The 23,319-nt window shown below is 41.9% G+C and overlaps 1 protein-coding gene across 2 annotated transcripts in view; it reads left to right on the top strand.

The window, feature by feature from the left end:
* The window catches only part of LOC149196398 (uncharacterized), a 395,336-nt gene that overhangs the window by 86,734 nt on the left and 285,283 nt on the right, over positions 1 to 23,319 (top strand). The gene's annotated exons all lie outside the window — the stretch shown is intronic.

Genomic DNA, 23,319 nt, shown 5'->3' with positions numbered 1-23,319 from the left:
TGCTCCTCCCAGGTAGCACTATATACTAGTATATCATCCAGATAGACAATAACAAATGAATCTATAAAAGGGCGCAGTATATCATTCATTAATTTCATAAACATAGCTGGTGCATTACATAGGCCAAATGGCATAACTAATCACTCATACAAACCTTGCCTGGTTTTGAAGGCAGTCTTCCATGTATCTTCTTCTTTGACTCAAACTTGGTGATATACAGACTTCAAGTCCAGCTTGATGAAATACTTTGCTTGCTGCAACTGATCTAGCAGATCGTCTATCCTGGGCAGGGGGTATCTATTCTTGAGCATGATTTTATTCAATGCCCTATAATCTATACACATCCGCCAAGTCCCATCCTTCTTTGGCACAATGACGATGGGTGACCCACATGGTGATGTACTTGGTTGAATGATGCTTTGTTCCAGTAGCTGCTGCAACTGTTTTTTCATCTCATTTGCTTCTATAACATACTGCCTGTACAACCCAATATTTGGCGATGGGGAGTCTGGCAATAGCTGGATCTCGTGCTCCACTTCTCTGTTAGGTGGGACTCCATTAGGATCTCAGAACACATCCTTGTATGCCTGTAATAACTCCTCCAGTTGTTGTTTCTGTTTGTTAGTACACCCCTCCAGGGATGCCTTGCCTCTTATTGACTCCTCTTCTGAATGACTTTCTCTTTAAAACAATAAAACATACTTCTTGCTGGAACTGATCAATTTCTAGGCTTGGTTGGCACTTACCAATTAAATTTTCGACTTTCCTTTGTGCGCGTTGATGATGAACGATTTTCCATCCTTGATGAGCCGATATTGGTTAGCTCTCCTCATGAATATTGCATCACGCATGTACATGTATGGACTCCCAAACACGACTCCACATACATCAATGGGAACCACATCCAGATCTACTTCATCAATAAAATCAGCACTGATAGCAAATCTAATTTTGCACTATTTTATTACCTTCAATGCTACATCCTTATTTACCCATCCCAGTGGATATGGGTTTGGATGATCAGAAACATCTAGCCCCAGCTTCTTGACCAACTCAGCTGCAATAAGATTTGCTTGCGATTCTGAGTCAAACTAAGCATCAATCTTTGTCTTCTTGACTTGTATCTTTATATGGAAGAGTTTGGTCATTTCTTTCTCTTCCCATTGCTGAAGGCTACTCAGATTCACCTCCTTCTGCACTGATGTACAAACGATCTTCTCATCCACGTTCGAGCTATTTTCAATTTGGTTGCTCGAATTAGTGGCCATGAGATTCTTCTTCTTATTATCTTTCTTCTTGTTCTTCGGGTTTAGCTCTGGATGCAACTTCCAACACTTCTCCTCTGTATGGCCATCAATGTTGCAGTGGTTGCTAGGATCTTTGCACTAGTGTGCTGTGGCTGCCGTCTTTTTTATCTTTTCCCCCTTTTTGCTTCTTCTTCCCCTCCTTAGAAGCTTCCTGTTGCTCCTTCTGCTTCGATCCACTTGATTGCGCTCTTTTAGGCCTATGTTCTCCAGGTACTATGTTTGTACACAAGCCTCATCCATTAATTTGGGCTTGAACAACATCACTTGCTCACGCAGATGGCGGTGCAGACCCCCCAGATACTTGAGGAGTACATCTTGGTTCTTTGCAGGGATATCCAACATTATAGCCATCTTTCTGAATTCTGTGTTGTACTCCTGCACTCTTTGGCCCGATTTTTGCCTAAAGTAATGCCACTGATCCATTGGCCTCCACGTACCCAATGGGATAAAATTGTTACTTAATGAGGGTTTTGAAATTCTCTCACATAGTCATTGGAGGTTCTCCCTCCAACCTCAGGGTTTTCGTGTGGCTCTCCCACCAAGTCAGTGCATGACCCTCTAATTTCAGCCGCGCGAATGCCTTCCTTGATCTGATGGACACTGAAATAAATTTCCAGTTGCTGTAACCATTGGTTCAAATTTAGAGCGTCGATCTTGCTGTGGTGCAACTTGATATCGACTTTTGCTTCCATTTTGAACATGGATTAATTCACGACAGTTGAATTGGGTTGATCTTTTCTGAGTTCTTTCTTTGGCTGGTTCTCCGTCTCTTCCCGATCTCCCTTCTGATTTGTCCTCTGCATTCAAACCCCCATTTTCTCCAAATATCCCCAACTTATTGCTTAGGGTCGCCATGAGGAGGTTTGCATTGCGGTTTATATTCGCGACTTCTTGTTCGAGCTGCAAAAACCTCACCTCTGCAGGATCACGAGGTTCGTTTATAGATTCGTCGGCCATGATTAAGGTTTTACGATTTTCGACCCCGCCGACCTAGATCCCCTGCAAATATCCACAAATACCCAAATAAATTTGCTCTAATACCAAATGATCTATAAACTGTTGTGGATATTCCACTGGATAGTTCGTCACAACAGATCTAATAATATTATGTTAAAACTCTGAAAATTCTACACTATTACAATTTATTAAGCTCTAAGATCTGTGGATTTAACTGTAATTAGTGCATGCATGCAAATGGAAATTGTGCAGAAAGTAGAGAACGACAAAATAAGCACACATAGACACACAAGGCACAAGATATGCTCTCTGGGAAACCCTTTTGGGAGAAAGCCCAACTGGAAGGTGAGGTCGCTTCGCTCTCTTTCTCTGTTTGGAAATATGGCTGCAGGTATAAAGAAGTAATGCTTGTGGCTCGTTGGCTGCTACAGTGCACAGATCCTCTATGTGTGCTCTACCTCCTATTTCTCCTGACTATATTTGCTCAACTATGGAACAAAATGCTCTTGAAAGAATGGAATGCCTCATCCTCCTAGTGGCCTGGTTATAACACAACTTGAGAGCCTATTAGTGGTTAATTTTGACTACATCAACTCTTAACTAGACTTACAAAATAGACTCTTCTAGAGTCTTTTACATCATAGACACGTGGCTAAGCCCCTATTCCATGAATAATGGGGGCTGACGTGACATCCTCCCGAACTATAGGTGTGAATATAGGAAGGTCAACTTTTGAGTGGCATAAATTTTGCATACAGGCTCTGATTGACGTGCTTTTTGCGACTTTGAAAAAGGTTTGTGTGTATAGAATAACATGAAAAAGTGCTGCGCTAAAGCGACAAAGTTTTGCCCCCAAAAAACGTCATTTGATTCCTTAAAATGTTCTTGGAAGGTTTCAAACCGTGCTTTGCCAAATTGGGTCCCGTTGGTAAAAACGGTCCTATGAGCTGATTCCTCCACTTTTTCCACTCCAAATGCATCGATATGGATGACAAACGATTTAATGATCCAATTTGGATCAAGAATTTCAACCCCCAACTTCAAGATTATGGACCTGTAGTAGACACAGGTTTTAAGCCCCAACAATTGCCCATAAAACTTCACACTTGTGAGAGAAAGATAGCCCAAAACTCGTCTTAGGTTTTCCTAGCAAAATTCGTCCTCCTCCAGCTACTCCACACTCTTTTTCTGCTTCTTTTGCTTGAAGATTGAATTTGTTGAGTGAATGTGACAAGTCGAATTGTCTCTCCTTATATAGCTTTTCTGATGCTTCGAATTGCCCTCATGTAGGCTGACTTCTTGGGGACAGGGCTGACTTGGTGTGGAGGTGACAAATTACCTTTTTGACTCAAAAATAGTTCTTTTGACATGATACAAAAGCCCGAGAAGGGTCTAATGAAAATGACAATTACTTTAATGACTCAAGACAAAACCTTGAAGCCGTCAATTGAGGCTTTGACCTAGAAAATATTGACCCAAGCATGAAACCCATGCTTTAATAAGTCATTTTCTTTATTAATAAATTTTCTTTTTGACAAGTACAATTATGAAGACCGAAGCTAGTTAGATTCTTCAACACTCCCTCTTAAATAGGGAGGTATTCATAATTACATACATATGGGAGTACATGGAAGATTTCAAAATGAAATGAACTACAAAGAGTTCTAGCACACTTAGTGTTTCAGACTAGATACCTGACTAGGGTAATCTATCCTGATGGGACTAAGATGGACTCAAGCTTTCAACCACTCTAGGTACCATTTGGCTTACTTGCTAACCATCAACCCTCAGTATCCTTAATCCTTACAGTTGAGCTCGCCTCAACTGCCATCATGCATCCCTGCAACATTCTACCATATAGCAAAATAATATGTTAACCAGATAACCAACGATAATGAAAATCAAACTTACCTCATTATGATGACCTTCTCGTTCCATCAACATCCTCATGGTCCATCTCCATGTGAATTTTCCTTCATGCATCAGAGTGCCCAAGGATCGAACTTGATTACCAAGTTACAACTTTTTCTTTCGGAGACTATACTGGATGTTAATCATTATCTTACATATTCTAGAGAAAGTCTTAGCCTTTTATACATCCTTAAGTAAGTCAAATTCTATTCTTTCCAAGCATCATATATCCATATACCTAAGCATATTTTATGACCAACTTTCCTTTCTCAAGATATATATATATATATATATATATATATATATATATGAATCTTACCCAAAGGTTTCACATCCAACATGCATTCCTATGCTTTCACCCAATAAGCTAGCTATCTATATTTATATCACAAAGAACCTGCATCTTGGCATTCCTTCATCCATTTATCAATATTACTTCCACATTACATGGAAGGTATACTAACTTTGTCATAGTGCTTTTCCCAAGAACCTTCCATAATGATGGTTCTTCTAGGATCATGATGATCCTTCTAAGCAACATGACTATCTCTAACATAATGTTAAATAATATGCGGATGAACAATATGCAAAATGGCTTATCTATCTATCTAGATGATTTCTACAAACCAACTTAGTCATGTGAATTCTAGACATGCTACTACCATATGCTTCTTTTTATGATGCTATGCAAAACATACTATCCTAAAAGAAAAATTAATCTTTAGAGAGCCCGATAGTTAGTGAATTTTTTTTAGTAGTAAAGATCCTTCACTTCTTCCTTCTTTGCCTTCTTCTTAGGTTCTTCCATAGCTTCAGCTACATGAGCTTCACTCCTATCCTTTCTCTTATTGTTCTGCTTGTTTGGATAGTCCCTCTTAAAGTGTCCAAATTGATTGCATTCAAAACATTGCACTTTGGACATGTCTTTCTTCTTGGACTTACCAAACTTCCCCCTCTTTGGCTTCTTGACTTGGGCTAGAAAGCCTTGAGATTGCTTATTTGATCCAATATCATCCTTGACCTTGATCCTTGATTCTTCCAATATGCACTGCGCCCACAACTCATCGAGGGGAATTGGATCCTTCTTTGAATAGATGCTTGTTGCAACGTTGCTCCATTCTGGTGGCAATTCATTCAATACACAAATAGTTACTTCTAAATTAGTTTGGTTCCCAATGTCCTTGTAGGTGGTCTCTTAGTTGAGAGACTCTCATGAGGAAGGATTCCACATCCTCATCCTTTGATTTCTTCATTATGTACTGTTACTCACCACCTGTGGGTAGTGTATATAGGAGAAAGATTTTCTCCTAGATGATCCTCAGCCGACAACCCCTTGCAACCCTTAAATAACTCGATGTGCCATTTTCTCTGCCACCTGAGCCAGCGATGTGGTTCCTCACCCATTTGTTATGAATGTATGTTTGAAGCTGGGCCTCCTGACCCCAAAGGTATCACTTTTCATTGGTATAGTTGAGTAGTTTTCCTTACTTGTCATGGGCACTTTTGGGCATGAATTGGTGGGGGGATTCGACGGAAAGAGTGGGTTAGGTTTGTATTTTTGTCTCCATTACCCGATTTCGTGGTTACACTTGTATCCTAGTCCCGTGGGATCTCCTTTACTAGCCATTAGCTTTAGGGTTGGCACTACATGGGAAATCTCGACTTTGGCTGCGTGGTCCCACTTCCCGATACCACCTACATTACTCCCTCTCCACTTATTTGAACCCCATTCGTCTCTTTTCCTATCTGGGTCCACATGTGTCCACATAGGGTTAGCCTCCCCCTCGCCTTGTCCACACCTTGGGTCGGGCTTGAAATGATGCCCCTGAGGTTGGTGCAGCTAAAAAGAAAGTAAAAAGCATAATCTGGCCACTCTCAACAGGAAATGTACCACAAAATGCAAAAGATGGTTGGGACATACAAATTTAACCCATGGGCAAAAACCGAACATGAGTTCTACCCCTTATTCATGGCCATCACCCTGGTTCCTTTGGGCTCTAGATGAGCCCCCTCCATCATTAAGGAACCCATGATTGTCGCAACCCCTAGTGGGTGATGAACTGCCCCATCTCAAGGGGTTATCCATTGCTACATATTACACATAATGCTCTCCATACCCTGGAGCCCCGAGAAGTTATAAAAAAAAATCAATCAAAGGAAAAAGGCATATGAAGAAGGGTGGAAAAAGAAAGGCCGGGGTAACTCATGTACCACAATTTGCTCCCTCCTACACTCATATACCTAGGTGTTGGCTTCCTTTGTTATAGCTACCCAATGTACCTTGACATGTGCTCCGGATGATTCCCTGATCCCCTCTGTATTCCATCATTATATCATTTGCCACCTACCTCTTAAAGGATGTACTATGGACATGCCAACCCCTTTAGAGGTTGAATGCACCTAATAGGGTCCTTGGTTAACCCGTTATTGAGCTTGGAGACACTTGTACATGCTGAAGCCCACTATGGAACAACATGCTACCATGAAGTGCCCCATTGATCCCATGATTTGTAAGCATTATTACTTGATTATTCTAATAATTCTTTGTATTGGAGGGCAATGGGACACATTGGATCTTATGCAAGATTGCAATTGGGTGTTCATTTAGTGCTTAGTCTCCATATACGAGGTCTTAGCCCTCTAGACAACCACATTGGCACTTGTAGGGCGAGCGTTGAGAGCCATGGGCCTCCACCATGGAAGATATTACTTCATGGATCCCTAACAGTGTTCATTGATTGCTTGTGTTCCACCTTTTGGATAAGGATGATGCACCTGGTCCACCATGCCAAGCCGATTCCACAGTTGCACCATACACTTGGCAGATGTTCCAGGATGCCTCCCGTTGCAGAGGGAGGGCTTATGTCATTACTCCAACCCTTACAGATGGTCTACATGCATATTTGATCCATTTGGAGACCCATGAGGATGTCCTTGTGCCCCCACACCCACTTGGGAGCACCACAGGTTCTTGATTGGATAACAAGGGGCCAACCCCTTATCCACTATGTTTGGAGTCCATTTCTTCATTATGGCACCCCTTGGACTTCATCAGGCCTCCTCAAAGGCCCAACGACTCACTTTGTTGATCATTCGACCCTCTTGAGAGGCTTATCTTTGCATTATTGAGCTATTTGGTGGGCTTGTCACCAAACTTTTTGTTATTATGCGCATTATTTTTTTTGAGGGGCTAAATTAGGCCTAATTAGGTAAATCGAATTCATTAGGAAGTGTATAAATACAAGTGTGATGAATCATTTTGATCATCATCGCTTGGATTGGATCATTCTCTTTCGTGAGATTTTCGCTATTCTTTTTGGAGGACAAAATTGGATGAATGGATGAATTTTGATGTTTGGATTTCTTCATTCTTGTCTTGGAGCTTCTATATTGGCATGTAGTGATGATTGGATATCCTTGTTCTCACATGTAAGTACTCTTTTAATGCTATTTTGTCATTTTCTTATGTCAAATGCATGTTGTTGGGAATTTTTGCTATACTAGGCTGAAATTTGTTGCCTTTCTTGTGTGAGATGGTAGAACTTTGTCTTTTTATAGTGTTGCATCATGTCATGGGCCATGTTTGAATAAGTGAATATTCCTAGAGATATTTTATCAGAATTTTATCTTGATAAGTCATCATATATTGCGTATTGAAGTATAAAGACCTTGAAGCAATTATCCCATGCCGTAATTGCCATGCGAAATTGTTCTAGAGGCCTCCTTGACCAAGTGAAATCATCCTAAGCATTGGAATCTCCTTGACTCCATTTTTCCCGAAGGATTAGGCATTGGTCCATCATAGGTGATCACCAAAACCATATTCTTTACCACCTCTCTCTTTATTCCAGGCCTAGCCTCCATAGGGGACCTAGGGCATCAAATTTCTCACAATTAACCCATAAAAAAAGTTCGATCTCCTAGCCTTTACTGTGTTGTTGTGTCTCCCAGGACCCCTCCAAATTTTAAGCCATTCCGACAGTGGGATCTTGGGATATTTCAAGCCCTAGCTCTGAGATTGATTCTTGCCCCTTGTTTCCCTTGGCTAGTGACCTCATTGGGATCATTGTTTTTGAAGTGTTGAAAATTTCTACGTTGATCCCTTTCTCCCCCTCAATTAGGTCAAGCACACCCTTTATTGATCAACTCCACCAACTTGACCTAATTTTGGGTCCACTTGGTCCTGTGTGGTCCCACAACCTTTTTGAAGATAATTTCACAAAGACCACTTGGAATCCAAGTTTTCACAAGGATTTATTGGACTAGGTTCCTCGATCGGTCTCATTCGCAAACCCTAGCCCTCGAAACTCCCTTGGCCCCTCTTAGAGAGCCTTACACATTGCTTCTCAAGCAAGCAAACCATACAATTGAGTCTCTCTTGTGAATAGGCCTTAGGAATCAACCCTTATCTATTCATTGATCCATCCATCTAGTGATTCCCTTTTATACAAGGTCTCCTCCCATCGGTGAAAGTCTGTAAAGAGCAAGGAGCCTTAGCTGAGGAGACAATAGGCTATCGCTCCATCGTTGCCCTTGAACTAGTAGTTGCCCCTTTAGGATCCCCTCCTAGGACACCTGCTAGTTTGAGCAGTAACATGTACAACTTTTTCCTCAATGCCATCTTTTGACCTGTTGCACTTACCGAATATAAATTTACGAGCTTATCATACATAGCCTTGGAAGTCTTCAAATTTGAACCAACTGGAACAAGAAAATCTTTAATGGATTCCACTATGATCCTCTGTGCCCTTACTTCCCCTTTCTTGTACTTTGCTAGCTCTTGTGTTTTGTCTTTCTCTGGTTCAATAACTTCTCCAGTAACATATCTCATTACTTCTTGTTTTGTGAGTATCAAGTCAATTCTTTTCTTCCATGCTAGATAGTTCAAATCCCCAATGGGCTTATTGCTCTCCTTGTACAAAGAACTCATATGACTTCAAGATTCAAACATAGTGTAATAATATAACACTTACTTGGTAACCAAGATTCTTCTTGATAATGTCTCCAACCTTCTTGATTCTTTCAAGACCTTGGGAGAGTTCTTGATGATGTCCTTGAAAGATGTTCCCTAGGATTCCTCCACCAACAACTTCCAAGATTGATGCCTTGCAAATAGACTTCCTTTTTGCGAGACTTGTTGTTGCCGCCTAGCACACACACCTAAGTTAGTGTGAGAAGACTCCTTAACCCCACAACGTGTGGCTTGGTGGCAAACCTAAGAGATGGGGCTGTCACCTATTCCCAACTCTCTCCATTAAAGCTCTCTCCTAGGTAATCTAAGGGGTGTGTGTTGAAAAGTAAATAGGTTCGGCCTTCAAATTGACATGTGTAATTGTGATTTTATGTAATTGATGAAAAGAAGAAAAATAAAATTATTATTGTAATGCTTGTCTCATGGGTTTCATGAGCAAGGAATTTTATTTTTAGTATGACTCCCATTGTGAGTCCTTAGGATTGGTCATAAAGTCAAATTGAGTCAATGTCATGTATGAAGGACCCTCTTGGGCATGTTACACATTTGTATGAGTCATTAAATAAGTATAAAAGCCCTCCAAGACAAGCACAAGACCACTCCTGCAAGTCGGCTTCAATATTGAATTAATTAACTCCTCCAAAGAGACATGTCGGCTAATTACAAAGGCAAACCACTATAAATAGGTAGCTCGGCCTAAGTTCAGAGCACATAATTTCAAAGATAATTTGGTCTAGTTCTGAAGTGAACAAGAAGTGCGAAGATCAATGAAAGGGTCTAGAAAACAGTCCTAATAACCAACGAAGTGAAGCAAAGGGAGAGCGAGATCTGTGGTAATATTTGGTTTTGTTTTAGGGCCTGTTTTGAGACACACATGCGAAGAAAGAGGAGGATTGTTGCTGTAGTAAGAACCAGTCCACTTAGGCAGACGAGTTGGAAGAAGGTTGAGTCTAGAAGGGAGGCTGAGACAAGAGTTGGAAGAAGGTAAAGTCTAGAAGGAAGGCCGAGATAAGAAGAAGGTCAAGTCTAGAAGGGAGGCCGAAGGTTTGAAGCAGAAGGAGGTCGAAGTGGAAGAGGAGCCGAGAAAAGGAAAGAAGTAGAAGGTTGACTAAGGATCTCATCAAGGGAGCTTGTGTCTTGGTCTTGGAGTGGAAAGTAGGTCAAGGGTCTTGGTCTTGGTATTCGTCAATTGGAATCTCTATAAGAAGAAGAATTTGTTTGGGTTTTCCTCTCAAAGAGTGAGAGGTTTTGGCCCTGGATGATAGCCTATATTTTGTGTCTTTTGTCTCTTTATGGTTTATGCATTGGTAGCTGTTTGATGAAGAAAGAACACTAATAACCTAAGTAAAAGAAGATCCTAATCTAAAGAAGTAAAAATCACTCACAAGCAGTTACTAATAGAAGAGAAATCACATAATTGCTATGCCCTAGATTTCTCAACATGGTATCAGAGCTAAGGTGACAAAGTCAAGGAAGGGCATCTTATCAAGGGACACTCAAGGATCAAATCTCGAGGAAGGCATCAAAGCAAAGATCATCTTTAAGATAAGATCTACAAAGGAAGCATTATAACCCTAGATCGAGGAAGGAGTCTACAAAGAAGTCTTGGGATCATCATCAAGAAAAGAAGGCCAAGTTGAAGAGATCTACGAATTAAAGTCCTTATCATTGAAGACATCACCAAGAAGTAATCATTGATCTTCATCAAAGGATCCAAAGGGACCTCACTCTCTGTGGAATTAAGGATCACTCTTGAAGAAAACTACCTTCATGAAGGAGAAATTTTCTACTCCCTATCATTATTGACTAAATGATGGGATGCATCAAGGCATCATAGAAGTATTAAAAACAAGAGCTCAGGACATCATCATAGAGAAGCATGAAAGATGGTTAGAATCTATGGAAGTAAAGGATATAGCTCTTGGGATTCTCATTGGAAACATAAATGGCAAGGTCATCTAGTACAAGGTTCATCATACATCTATTAAAAGGAAACATCTGCTGATGGGGATACTTTAGAGCCTCAATATTCTGTGATGGAATCTTCATTGAAAGGTTCACCAATCATGAGGAGAAGCAAGTGTTTCATCAAGAACTCCAAACTCGTGGAATTCATGGGATGATGATATGATGACATAAAAGTGAAGCAGATCAAGGGATTGAAGCTCTTTCAATCAAGGAAGCTGCTGTAGGAAGTCTGGATGACCCAAAGCAAATATGAGGTATGTATGCTTACAATTGATATTATGTAAGTCATGTCATATGGTTGCAGGTATCATGAACCAATGCTCTTAAGAATCTTAAGAGCATGATCAAAAGAAAGGATCTCTTCCCTCAAAGGGATGCAGGAATGCATGGATCACACATTCACTAAATGAAATCAACATAATATGTCCTCATATGAAGTATGAGGTGGTTGGCTACAATTGAGGAAATATGATTGGAAGCTCTTGGGAATGCAATGTGCGAAGAAAGGAAGGAAGAGATCTTGGAATATGCAACCATGGTAAAGGAAATCAACATCAGCAAGGCCAATAAAACTTGACAAGGATATCTCCATGGGAGATATGAAGACTCTGATGGAGTTTGAATAAGAAATAGACCCTTGACAATATATATATCTTTGGGAGATGTGTCGATATGTATGCAGGAAGCTGATGCAAACTAGAAGATGTTACAATGAAATACCATCACAAAGGTAATGTTGCTTTTAATGTTCATTCCTTTATTTTTGAATATCTGGATGGGTTTATGCAGGGCTACCAAGGGAAGATCTATGGATGTCTTCCACCACCGATGCACATGTAGTAGGATGAAGATCCTTAAGTAAACATAGCATGATGAAAGCAACATGGCATAAAGGAAGGCCAGATATGCACTAATGGATCACTTTCCGATGATGACATGGTTGACTCATGGATGAAAGTGATGGATGGTCGGTGCCCTATGTAGAAGTCCCAAACATGAAGACTCCTAAATAACAAAAAGAAGCACTCAACTTGTTTAATTGTTTCAATACTATTTGCATATATGCTACTACTACACATTTTGGTAATTATTGTAGCATTACATTTCATTTGAAGCAATTTTATCTCAAGCAATTTACTTGCCTCATTTCATTTAGCTTGTCTACTTTCTATCAATTGGTGAATCACATGCAACACTTGTGAGCTAATTTCCACTTTATTTTCTCCAATTGAAGTCATTATTGCAATTTTATGTTGAGCACTATCTCATTCTTCTTATTTTGAAGCATTGCAATCAACATTTCTTTTGGAAAAGAAGTTACATGCATCTCATTTAGGCATATTAGCATAACTTGCATTTTTTTAAATTTACCTCCAAGCATAAGTTTAGTTGAATAGAAATATTAGGACCAAGGTTTTCTTGGAAAGTTGTTCCAATTGGTACGGAGTAAGGTAAAGTGTGTGACCCTGCAGTTATGAAGGTGGCATTGTCCCCTTGTAGGAACAAAGCACACATGGCTTGTAAGCATTAGGGGAAGGGTATCGTTAACGAAAACAAATGCTTCATCAACCCGTCTTCTTTGTAGTCACCACAATCTTTACCCTTTGGTAAGAGGTTGAAAAGAGAATCTTTCACCTAGAATAGGCATTTAGTCTAAAAACTTACCAAGATAATTGCATCTCATGTAATATTGCAAATGGAAAAATACAGTAGATAAAAGAAGCAAATAACTAGCTACAACTATAAAATCCAAGCCTGCACAACCATACACAAATAAACACTGAAATATGGGCAAAAACTCTGAGCCATTGTATTAATATAATAAAGTATGAGTACAATAATTGTGATAAGAGAAACCTGGGTTTGCTACAACAAGCAAGACCAAACTCAAGTGTCAAATCAATGGCTCCCAAGTGCGAGAAAAGTTCCCAAAGAAATTGTGCCCTACCTAGTGTAAACTACTACTGCAACTGGGAGCAGCGCTGTATTTGACCACTCAAAAGTGCCCAAAATTTTCTGCAATTTTTGCTAGTCTCCCCACATAAAACCCACAAAAACTCGGAAAGGGTTTGGGCAAATTTTACCGACCACCCGGGACCCAAAATTTAAGCTCACTCCTCCCAATTGGCTATCAAATATTTATGTTGTTTTGGGGCACCAAAACTCCAAAAATTTTGCAAAATTAGGAGCAAACTCCTTGATGCTAGTCCAATAAAAACCTAGGAATGTTTTGGGCTAATTCCGACCTCCCAGAATTACCCAAATTTGGTGCTACGCCCTCCTCCACTGGTTATGCGTTCCCCTCAAGCTACTGCTGCAAATCTGGCCATGTTTCCCCCCATAAATAAACACTGAAATATGGGTAAAAACTTTGAGCCATTGTATTAATATAATAATTTATGAGTAGAATAATTTTGATAAGAGAAACTTGGGCTTGCTACAACAAGCAAGACCAAAGTCAAGTGTCAAATCAATGGCTCCAAGTGCCAGAAAAGCTCCCAAAGAAATTGCACCCTGCCTAGTGTAAACTACTACTGCAACTAGAAGCAACGCTGTATTTGACCCCTCAGAAGTGCTCAAAATTTTCTGCAATTTTTGCTAGTCTCCCCACATAAAACCCAGAAAGGGTTTGGGCAAACTTTACCGACCACCCATGACCCAAAATTTAAGCTCACTTCTCCCAATTGGCTGTCAAATATTTCTGTTGTTTTGGGGCATCAAAACTCCTCCAAAAATTGTGCAAAATTAGGAGCAGATTCCTTGATGCTAGTCCAATAAAAACCCAAGAATGTTTTGGGCTAATTCCAACCACCCAGAATTATCCAAATTTGGTGCTACACCCTCCTCTACTGATTTTACGTTCCCCTCAAGCTACTGCTGCAAATCTGGCCATGTTTTCCCCCTCCCCAAATGGCTGCAGAATTTCCTAAAAATTACTCCTGGAGGATAAGAGAGAAACTCCTTCCACAACCTTGCACAACTCAGCTAGCAACAACTCCACGAAATTTTGCCCAACAAAAGACTGCGCAAGCCCTAGGAATGTTGAATTTGGTTCTTGTCGAAGTAGCAATCTCCCACCCTGAAACTCTCCACAAAATCTAGTCCAATATCAAGGGACTTGCTACTAACTTCTCCAGCTGACCCTTGAAGACCCCTCTACCAAACAAATCGATTTTTGCCACTGCGTCCTCTTGGACATTCGCAATGTTTTAAAACTCCGACTCGTCCGAGGGTCGACTCCGACTCCGACTCCCACTCGGTATTGACCCGGTCAGCTCGATTTGAATGACTCGGTCGTTGTAAAAAATACATTAAATATTTATTTTTTTATAAAAAACATAATTTTAAAGATTTTCATTCATGTTTCCAAACGCACAACATTAGAATATAGATAGAAGACAACATATGATCAAAGTAGGCTCATGAATATATCCATTATATCAAAATGGCACCCAGTGAACTATCCAATACATACATGATGATGATATAGAGATCAAAACAAAAACACATAACCAAGGAAGCTAGAAATGGCGTTATCCTCCAAAATAGATTGTAATAAGTCATCAAGCAACTAATACAAGGGTCCAAGAGTGTTCCTCACTCCAAGAAAGTTCCAAAGTGCATGTGTACATCCTCAAAAGGTGCATCCTTCACCATGATGTCATCTAGGAGAGACCCTATGTCACCCTTTTCAAGCATGTGAGTGACATGGCACCCCAAAGGGTAAGCATTGGCATCAAAGAGGGATGTGCTAGCCCTCCTAAGTCATCTCAAGGATAGCCATCATCATCTGTGCTTTGGAAGAAGGCACCATCCACAAAAATGGGGTCAAGGCCAACCAACGAGCATCTTCAGTCCATTTGGGCATATCATCAAATAGTCCAACGTCCAAGCTTTTAAGTTTAGTTTTTTAGCATTTGGAGGCTCATCAAGGGGTGTAGCAACACGTGGAATCAACTCAAGGTTCGATGCTCATCTTTGGAGGGCCAAGGTTGGGGCCACAAAGTTAGGTTTGCTTTAAGAAAGAGACAAAGAACCTATTGGAAGGTTTTGAAGAAGAATGAAGCTATCCCTTAAGGAATCTCTACTACATATGTGATACCACCTAAACAAACCTCTCAAGATCAAGCGAGATAAACTTATTTAGGGACAAAAAACCATTAAAGTATCATCGTGAAAACCTTGGAGTCCCCCAAAAGCAAAAAAATAAAAAAAATCATTGTTTTTTAATTCACGGGCCGTTGTCATCCAACCCGGCCGAGTAGGCTCGGACTCGGCCGAGCCGGCCGGGTTATTACCGAGCTGGCCGAGTTGTTAGACAACTCGGCTGGCTCGGTAATAACCTGGCCGACCGAACCGGTTCATTGGCTGACTCGACTCGGTGAGGCCTTGACTCGGACCAACTCGGTCGAATCGGTTCCGAACCGGCCGAATCTTAAAATACTGGACATTCGTACTTGTTGAATTATGGTTGGAAATGACCCAAAAACTCTAGCAATCTCCTCTCCAACAAGCTCTGAAATTCTCTTTCAAGGTGATACTCGAAGTTCACCGAAGGTAGAGGTGGAATTACCGCTTGGGAATTCCTCGTGCTAAACAACACTTGTTTACTTGGCTAAACGGCTCAAGGAAACTTGTGATCAAAAGTTAGATTGTCAAAAAATACCAAATGGAGGCCTTCTTGCTTTATTTATAGAAGTTGGTCCTCTCTCTCTTGGTGGACCCCTTTTCCACTAACTCACACCCCTTTTCTTTGTCTCTCTTCCTTCACAAGTGTGAATTATCCCCAAGGGTCGAATTGCCTCTTTTTCATGGTCCCCACATTCCACCAAGGCTGAAATTTCTCCTATTCTCCTAAGTCCTCATGCCTTCCATATCAAAATTGCCTCCAATGTATGAATTTCAAAATTGTGATATGCTTAGCACCACCCACAAAATCTTCATTGACCTCCTTAGATGGAAAAATCGAAATTGGGGACACTATATTCCTCCCCACGAAAAATTGCTTGTCCTCAAGCAATGCTCAAACAAGCTCTCTCTCCCTGCTGAACCAACTATCATTGCAATCAATATCGGGGTCCCAATTGTGCCATTGAGCCATAGACCCAAGGTGTAGGGGTCCTCCCACCCCCTATCAATAAGCAGAGCACCTCGATGTTGCAACTCCAGTCAACTCCTCGGAAAGTTGTCTCGCTGGAAAATCGATCCTATGTACCTCAAGAGGGAGCTCCTGAAGATACAACCCAAGACCCGTAAAATAGTTCCCTCATCCCGATGTGTCAGTCACGACCACCTCTTATAGGTCATATAGCCACCCAAGTGAGGTGTTATCTTGTCTCAACTAGTCCCTGGGAAGTGAAGTGCCTGCTATCAAACGAAGTCCCAATGGCAGATATGGGTGACCTCCCCCTGTGAGAACCCACTCTCCCCAATTTGTAACCCAAATGCTCAGCCATGTAGCTCCCAGGTCCCAAATTAATCTCAAAGTGAGTCCACCAAGTGGATGTTGCATCGGTCTGGTCATGACTGCGACCCTCTCGTGCTCCTCTACAGCCATCCACCTCGGTAAACCTCCGCCACAAGTCCAATAAGGGGCAACTCCACTGCGCACAGGTCTATCCTGCCAAGGCACCCCACCAAGGTCACCAACTACCAATCCACACCCAATCTCTTGTCAAAACAATAGTGGGAAAGGCCTTCCTCTATCCATATTGATCATCCCGATAGTCTCTGACTTATCATCCATAGGAGGATGCAATCTTATCTTTGTCATCCCCCTGATACTCCCAAAACAAGTTAGTCCTCTAACCCAATGGATCCCTAGATCCCATAGCCAGATTGGAGGCCCATTGCTCCCAATTCTTGTTGCATCACACTAAGTAGTGCCAATGACCGGCAAGAGCCACACGTACCAGTCATCCTGCCATACTAGCACGGTGCCTCATGTCATCAACGAATCTATAGGGGGGCAAACTACTCTTCGTGCAACTAAAATCCAATGGAAGACATGTATGATCTTCCCTTGCAGAAACTATCACATCTCTGAATGTGGTTGAACTGTCAAGATTTGAGATGTCGAGATCCCGTGCTAATCGCAAAAGGAAACTGCCATGTTGACGTTGTGACTCTCTTATCATAATACACTGCCCAACATGCTCATACTAGGCCCTCCCCTCCTATATCTCCCGACCACAATATAGGTAATGACCAAAGCTATTCTCAACATGCGAGGACAACTCAGCAATACCCGAGCCTCCCACCCCATGGCTAGCCTCGATCCTAAGCAACAATAGGGAATACCCGCCTCTCCACGTGGAAAAAGCCTCAATGATCTCCCATGTGTTAACCCTAGAATGAGCTAGATCTCTCTCTGTCAAGATCTTGTTCATCTAGAAGTAGAGTGAGGCAACATAATTCTGACAACTGCTGGGATCCATCCACGTCTCACCTTTGATCCCAGGGGATATAGGCTCCATATATCAAGGGACAATTTGGTGTATACCCCACGACACTACTCCTCCCTGGTCACACAACGAACTCTACCATCTTGTCTCCAAATGATATACCCAAGAACTACCAGTAGCCTACGTGCCCTCTTATAGAAAAGGTCTATCCACTTCACTGCATGCCACTACAATGCTTCGGAATTCCCTACCGAAGGTGTGTCATACAGATCCCCCATAATCATACCCTCAGGTGGGGACTCAAGAGTAAAGCATATGCTACCTCTGCAACAAATCATGTCATCCCTATGCCTCCATGTGCCAACACACACATAATTCGTCTACCCCAATGGGAAAACTCCTCTCTTGTCCATGATACTTTGGGTCACATCCATCCGCCTCAGGTGAGTCTCTTGCACCCTACTGCTCATGATGAGGGAATCAACAACCAACAACCATCTCCTTTGTGACTGTATGCAAGTCCCTATGGATATACCCAAGAGGCGTTCATCGTTACATATCTCTATACACCACATAATGCCATGGCCAGAGGTTGAGTCAGTGTACTGCAACCTGCATCCTGTCAGGATCGCCATCTCTACTACCACACCTCCATGACCTCGGATGGGCGGACCTCCCCTCCTGATCCTCTTAGAGAGATCTAACAAGAAAACCTCCCAAGGTGCCAATGGCGATGTCACTAACGTGTTGTTTCCTATTGTCCTCTATACCCCACATATCCGCAGAAAATCCTCATCCCCATACAATGCTTTGTCTGGTGGCCTGTCGATGCCAACTCCTCCAATCAACCTCTACCATAGTATGTTGATCATCTTGTGACTCCATGCTTTATCCACATGCCATGACAACTCATGGAGTCTACCTACTCCCCCGTCGATCCAGCCAACCACTAATGCTGCTTGAAACTCTCATGTAAAATTGTGGGTGTGTGTCAACTCAATCGCCGGATCCAATGCACAACTATAACCACCGTCAACTGGCTCCAACATATGATGGGTAATCCCACCTGGATCCCAAAAATATTCTGACCGTCGAGCCCCTCTGGTAACCCACGACCCCTATTGAACTATGGCCATGGATACATCTCGACACCTTACTTGCTCGATTGGGTACTAGCTCAATGCCTCTCGCCATCCAACCTAGTGCAAGGGATCGACTGCGAGAACACCAGTATATGTAACGACTCCACCCTACGAGTGTTGCACCCTGCGCAACTCATGTTGCCTCATCTCACTATCCTGGTCAACACATAAGACCAGTATAGATAACTCTGCCTCTCTCTCTCCAATGCACAGAGGTGACCTAACCATGTTGCAAGTCTCGTTTATGCATTTCTAAAGTGGGTTGCAGTCTGAAAGTAATACAGCTTTGTTGGCGACCGAAGCATCTGCCTACCCCTCATCGATGGTCGACTCTAAAGGTGACTACTCATTCTCCTCCACCATGGGCTCAATATGAGCCACTAACTGTGCCTCCATAGATAGCTCATCCTGCATATCATCCTCACCATTCTATTGTAGGTGGCTACTATCTAGAAAGTTTGTCACGGCTCTGGATACCTTTGTGCATATTAGCACCTCGGCGATGGATGCCCCTATGGGTGTTGAAATTTGGTACCGGAGGACAGGTGGTTCCCTTAGGCTTTGATCTTTGGCCTAGGGAAAAGTGTCCAAAAGAATTTAATTTTTCTCCTAAAGTGACTTTATAATTTTATAAAGTTAAATCTAATTTAAAAGTGACTTTAAGTGATAAAGTTACTAAGTCTAATTTTAAAGTAACTTTTATAAAGTAAATGAAAAATTAGAAAGGAAAAGTGACTTTGGAAATAAATGACTAAGTGGGTCTTTATTAAAGTGGGGTGAATTAAAAAATAGAAAGTGAGATTTAAATGAGCATTTAATTTCAACCATTGATCTAAATCTATTTCAGCCATTGGATTTAGAGATCACCCAAAAGTCACTTGGATCACCCAAAAGTCACTTGGAGTTATATTAAAGGAGGAAAAGGAGGAAAAGGTCATTCATTCTTTCATGAGCAGATTGGGAGAAGGAGAGCAAGAGAGCAAGAGAGATTTTTGAGCAGGGAGGAGAAGGAGACAGCAGCTTGGCACACATTCCAAGGCAGCAATTGAGCAGATTTGTACAGCTGATTCAGCACATAGTGAAAGGCAGATTTTTGCACAAAAATCGAGGAGCAGTTTGCTGATTTTTCTGCACACAAAACGGAGGCCGTACAACATTTATTGCTGTCCTGTTTGCTGTAATTTCCAGATTGCTGTGAGGCACGGAAAAGGAGATAAGTTGTAAATTTGCTTGCTGATTTTTTGCTGAATAATTCTCACTGTAAAAAGGCAATTTTCAGAAATAAAGAAGAGCTCTCAAACTGGTTTTCCCCAAGAGTTGTAGGGGGTTTTTCCAGGGTCACATTGACCAAAAATCTCAGTGTTTAAATGTGTTTTAATGGCTGTTTATTACTGCTGATTTTTATTTCTGCAATTTCCAGCATTCTGTAAAATTTCCAGAATTTGTGTTTTCAGCAAATTTATTTTTTTTCAGCTTGTTAAATGTATGGTTATGGGAAAGGGCATTTAACTACATGGGAGAAATAAGGAGAAACTGAAAACCGGGGTGGGAAAACAGAGATTTTTACATGGTATCAGAGCTTGAGTGCTGAAGGGCAGTTTGGGACAGCAAGAGGAAAAATTACAGTTGCTGATTTTTCACTCAGAAAATTCCAGCAAGCTGATTTTTTTATAAACAACAGTTTTATCTTTACTACAACAGTGCTATTCTTTCAGTTTTAGGACAGCAGGATGTCATTGAGATTGAGGGTGGAGGATAGGTTGGATGGGCATACAAATTACAGTGTTTGGAAGGAGAGAATGCAGAGTATCTTTGAGGAGGCAGAAGTCTGGGATATCATGGTGCATACCGCACAGAACCCTGTTGTTGTGCCCACTGATGTTACTCAGTTGGCTGAGTATAAAAAGAAGAACAATAAGGGTAAGAGGCTGATTCTAGACGGAATCAAAGACCATTACATTCCTCATGTGAGAGGAAAGAGCGATGCCCATGAGATGTGGACAACATTGTCCAATCTCTACCAGAGTACCAATGAGAACCGGAAGATGGTCCTGAAGGAGAAGCTGAAGAAAATTAAGATGGGTAATGATAGTGCAACTGGATATCTCACAAAGATTACTAATGTGAGAGATGAGTTGGCAACGATTGGAGAGGCCATTCGATCCACTGAGTTGGTGCGTATTGCAGTGAATGGCCTCCCCCGTTCATGGTTGAACTTTGCTGATGGGGTTTGTGCACGTGAGACCCTTCCCACATGGGAGAGGTTTTGGGATGATTGCATTCAGACAGAGATCAGGAAAGTACAGCTTGGGGCAGCCAAGCCAGTTGAGCAGGATGAGGATGTAGCACTGGTGGCAGGAGGCAAGAAAGGCAAAGGGAAGAAGCAGGCTTCCACAAGCGGTGGTGGAGGCAAAGGAAAAGGTAAAGGTAAACAGGGTAACACACAGAAGGACTATTCCAAGGTGAAGTGTTGGAATTGTCAAAAGATGGGACACTATGCAGTTGTGTGTCTGGAGAATAAGAAGAAGAAGGGGAAGAACCAGGACGTGGCAGCTTCAGCTGAGATTGAGGACTTTGCAGGTCGTTTTGACCGGGAGTTTGCGTTCACTACATGTGAGTCCTCTAGTGCAGGATCACCTGCCACACAGATTCAGAGGGAGCATGCTTTTCCCTCGATTAGCGGAGCATCTTTAGGTATCTGGTATGTGGATAGTGGGGCTTCACGTCATATGACAGGAGTCCGTGAGTACTTCTCAGAGCTTTCAGAGAGTGGCACTGATATTGAGGTAGTACTCGGTGATGACAGAGTTGTTAGAGCAGTCGGGGTGGGGACACTGACATTTCAGAGGGAGTCCAAACCTCCCTTGAAGGTGTCAGAGGTTCTTTATGTGCCAGGGATGAGGAAGAACCTCATATCTGTCTCAGCTTTGGAGGACAGAGGATATGAGGTACTGTTCAGGGGAGGACAGGTGTTGATGTATCCCAGGGGCACTCCAGCTGATTCAGCTAGAGTGATAGGTGTACGCCATGCAAAGGTGTACAAGTTTGCATTCCAACCCCTTTTGGCATTGAGCAGTAGTACCGACAACAGAGCTAGCAGTTCTGAGCTGTGTGAGATTTGGCACCGCAGGATGGGACATATGTATCATGGAGCCTTGAGGACATTGCGGGAGATCACTACAGGTGTGCTAGATTTCAGTACTGATCACTTTGATATTTGCAGAGGTTGTGTGATGGGCAAGTTTGCCAAATCCCCTTTTCCCAGCAGTGACAGCAGAGCGACGGGGATACTTGATTTGATTCATTCTGATGTGAGCGGTCGGATGTCTCATGTTTCCTTGAGTGGATATGAGTACTATGTCTTATTCATTGATGATCACTCCAGGAGGACCTGGATTTATTTCTTGAAGACCAAGAGCTAAGTCACCTGACACGGGGATTCAGGACACGTAGGATTCGGGATTCGTGGTGTCAATTCGGGACACGCTGACCCCCGGAACAGACACGTTAGGACACGTTATATATTATTTTATTAATATATATATATATATATATATATATATATATATCTTAAAAATTAGTTATTAGCATATTTCTTATACAAATTTTAATTAATGATACAAATTTATTGATTTCAAACATAGATCTTCATCTATAGCTATTAGCATGCATAGTACATACAAAATTCAAATAAATGTCAGTGGTACTGGTCACATAAATGATAAATGATAAATCTATTAAAAATTTAAATCATGATTCCTAATTCATAACTGAAAGACAACTTACAACTACAAGATAGTAAGATAAACACACTGACAACTGTAGTTTTCTCATTAAGTCATCAAATCAAAATCTGTTACATAGGTAGTGTTGGTGCAATGCCAATGGCAAATAGAAATAGAAAATATAAAACAAATATAGGTATACAAGCCTCAGGCCCTCAAGGCATCAATCAGCATCAGAATCAGCATCACTGTCCCCATCATCATGGTCCCCACTGCTCTCCTCTGCATCCTCCTCCTCCCCTGTATCCATAGTCGCCTCTGCATCTGCTGGTATGGAGGTTGAGTCATCAAAACTAATAGGGTCTAACACTGGATCACCGAGATCTATGTTGGCCAATGCCAACTCAACAGTGGTGTCCAGACCCATATCTTCAGGAAAGACATCCCACATCTTTGTCTTTCCCCTCAACCACTCTTCCCTCTGCCTGTAAATAAGACGAAGGTTGGTGTGCACATACACCATTGTCTCTGCCCTGGACTGCTCAAGCCTGTTCTTCTTCACAGTATGCAAATTCCCATATGTGCTCCAATTCCTCTCGCAACAAGAGGATGAAGTCACCTGAGAGAGGAGCCTCATGGCTAACTGCTGAAGAGGACGGCTTGTTGCCCCATGATTTGCCCACCAAGAGTAGGGCTTCTTAAGCCCCCTGTCTCTAATCACATCATAACCTCCAAACCGACCAGTGCCAGTGGAAAACTCTGCAAAGGAATCCTCCACCTCAGCAAGCAATGCACTATCCTGATAAATCCGCTTCAATGCCTCTTTCCTCCCCTGTGAGATTTCACCATCCATGTGAGGAGGGAATCTGCGGGAAGGTCCACCATTCAGCCACTCATGGCTGTAGTATTTGGGGTTCAATGAGTGAGCCAAAC

Source organism: Pinus tabuliformis, chromosome 2_2, assembly GCF_031772625.1.
Source record: "Pinus tabuliformis cultivar Carrire ecotype Pingquan chromosome 2_2, CPIR1, whole genome shotgun sequence".
Lineage (NCBI taxonomy): Eukaryota > Viridiplantae > Streptophyta > Pinopsida > Pinales > Pinaceae > Pinus > Pinus tabuliformis.
This window is presented reverse-complemented; position numbering and strand designations above follow the sequence as displayed.